The following is a 3123-nucleotide window of genomic DNA, read 5'->3' as shown; positions in this document are numbered from 1 at the left end:
TTTGGGGCCGCCCCCCGGGGAAGGGGGGTGGGGGGGTGATGCCCACTGGAGCAGACGGTGAGGGAGGAGCTCTGCCAGGTAGCAAAGGGGCTCAGGGGCCTGATGCTGCATTGCCCTTTGTGCCTTCCCCTGGAGCACCCCAGCTGGGGAGAGGCTACAATGTGGAGACTGAGGGCGGGGGCAGGGGATGCAGACCCTCTGCCCTGCAAGAGCACGGAGGGACGCGACAGGGCGGAGAGGTCCAAGCCCCGACCCCAACCGAGAGAAAACTAAATGCAACACCTCCTGGAAAAGCATCTTGATGCCCGTCTTTCCTGCCCGCGTGCAGGGGGCTGGCCCCGCTGACCTGCACAGTCCCTTCCAGCCCCTGGAACAGTTTTCATGGTTAACAGCTCTGAAACGATGAAAGGCCCTCCCTCGTCATCGGGGAACCAAAACCCGCTTCCAAAACCAGAGCGAAGCTGTTCCCCCGATGCACGCTTTGTTCTCCTCCCGCCGTCAGCCCGAGCTTACCTCTGTCAGACCCCGGACAGAGTTACTTAACACAGGCACTTGGGGTAAGGGGCCATGTGGTTTGGGTAAGAATGGTTTGAAGGGCAACCTGGGTGTCCTCTCCATAGCACGCTGCAGCGCTCCCCCCACCCCACCCCCAAAGTAGCCAAAGTAATTGCAAACAAGTTCCCCATCCATGGTCCCATTTAGGGCTTTGGTAATCAGTTTTTTTACTGCCTTCACCGACTCATCTTTAGCATTATTTTATCACTTCCCAGCCTGCTTAACAAGCTACACAGGAGCCAATATGGGAGGGGTGCATTAGATATACTTCAGACAGACCAATTTAGACCAGGCTGTGAAACCACAAATCTAAAGCATGCACAAATGATCGCGCTCGGGGCCAAGAGGCAGGAAGCAGCTGGGGGAAGGGAGTTATCAGAGCCGGGTGTCGGGAGAGACGATCACGAAAGGCCCGGCCTAGCAGTGCAATGCGCCTCTTTTAGCTCCACCTATGCTGAGCACACTGAAAAGCATCAGATTGTCATGCTGACTGCTCCCGTCCCCAAGTGCTCTGCCCACATAACCAGAACAACGAAACCAAGGAAATATTTACATCTTTTAAAAAGCAAATGGGAAAACAACGTGTCGGTGTGTTAGTCCCGATTTACATGGAACCAGACTACAGCCCATGACAGTCACTGGGAAGATTGGGGGCGAGGCCCTTCAGCATTGTGCTTAAGCAGTTCGGCCGGGTTATAAATGGCCTAAATACAAGGTGTTTTTGTTTTTTTTTTTAATTAATGCCAGCCAGGTGGCCTAGAAACACGGTGTTACATTCCAAATTTAGATAACAGAAAGGGAAAAGTTATAGTTTGATCCCTGCAACCTAGTCACTCCAGACTACGTTAGGCCTTATCAGTTCTTTAGACCCTATCTGAACAAGGGCCTTCTATTATATTCTGTTTCCTCCAAAGTCACAGTGCTGACCACGTGGAAAATCTGATGGGAGATCTGAGAAAAAAGAAAAAAAAAAACCCACACAAACACCAACGTCTCCGATTTGGCAGATGTGACTCAGGAAGGTGGTCCTTGTGATCCTTTCCGACACTCGTGCATTTAATACACACACTTAAGATTAGCCACCTTCTCCCCATAAAACACATCTGTGCACACGCAGCTGTGACCTTCCCCAGCCTTGTTTACAGTACACGCTGTACCTTCTCGGTAGCCTGTCTGCATTCCCAGATACCAGGCACCTGATCAGATACCAGGCACCTGATCAGAAGGCCGTGCATTTTTCATCAGATACTTTGCCCTCTTCACTGGGCGCCTCCTGAAGACTCCTTTAGCCCGTCATTTCTCATTCAGTAGGTTGCCACTTCAAGGGGGCCAACCAGGTACCTTCTGAACTGGGAGGAGGATACAAGCTCTGTTGCATTCGATATTCATTCTTCTGCCACATGCATTTATTTAACTGGCAACTCTATCTGTTAATATGGCACAATTTGATTTTTAAAGTGCAGACTTGCTTTTCTCTGGCATTGTCTATGTATGCTCTAGAACCAAATATCCATTTTATGAGCAAAGTGCGACTGAAGGACCTGACTCGCAATCTTTCCACTGACTCTCACAGACTTTAGTCTGGGTCTAGGTGAATGACAGTAAATAAAAGTTGAGAGGGACTGAAATCCCATTCAAAGGCTTGATTGCAAGACCGTATTATTATTATTATTCAGGCAAACCTATCCAGTTGTTACCTTGTAAATCACAGACGGCCAGAATAGCCAAACCGTCCCAAATCAGATGAGGGGTGGAAAGAAATCTCTCTCTCATTTTCAAGGAAACATGTTCTTTCTTAAGCAGATCAGTCAGGTTTTAACTGGCACCAAGACAAGACTTCTTTTCTCTCACCTGCAGCCTAGCGGCCCTCTAGAAACATGTAAAGTTGCCTTCCAAAGTTAGATATAACAAATAGAAAGTAATTAGTAATCAGTATGAACCCAAGAGCACTAACGTAACCAGCTTCCAAAAGCAAACTTTGCTCACCTGCAATAATCACAAAAACCAAATTGCACTGCATACGGTTATGAAAAGGAAATAATGCTTCCAGGTGATGCTTACACCAAGGAGGAGAAACGGAGGTGGCAGAAAGTCAGATTGTTTCAATAGCCAGAACCTGCAAAAGAGAAGCCCCTTGCATCGATTCCCCCCGAACCCGTTGAAGTGCGGCAGAGAATAGTCAAGAGGGTTCTGGGGTGCAGGTTAACACTGGTCTTTTTTGAACAACCAAAAACAGGGTCGCTACTGACAAGAGAACAGGAAGCATTTCCATGCAGGGGGGGAAATAAGGAGGAGGGAGTTTTCTTTTCTGCCGAATACCACAACTGGCAACTTTGAGATGGATCATGAAATCTCTCAGCATACGCTCACGGACTTCTAGACGCGTAAACTGCCTTACATCCAATATGCACTTCTGAATTCAGAGAAACACCTAGGCTGTAACCAAGCAGGCAGATTTTCCCATCTCGGTGACTACATTGCACAGCAAACACACTAAAAAGCCCCAGGGGAAAGCAGGGCTTTGCTTTCCTCCAGTTTTATAATTCAGAACAAATTCAATTACCCAAA

The sequence above is a fragment of the Gavialis gangeticus genome, unplaced genomic scaffold (assembly GCF_001723915.1).
Source record: "Gavialis gangeticus isolate Ggan-Ray unplaced genomic scaffold, GavGan_comp1, whole genome shotgun sequence".
Taxonomy (NCBI): Eukaryota; Metazoa; Chordata; order Crocodylia; family Gavialidae; genus Gavialis; species Gavialis gangeticus.
Note: the sequence above shows the minus strand (reverse complement) of the source record.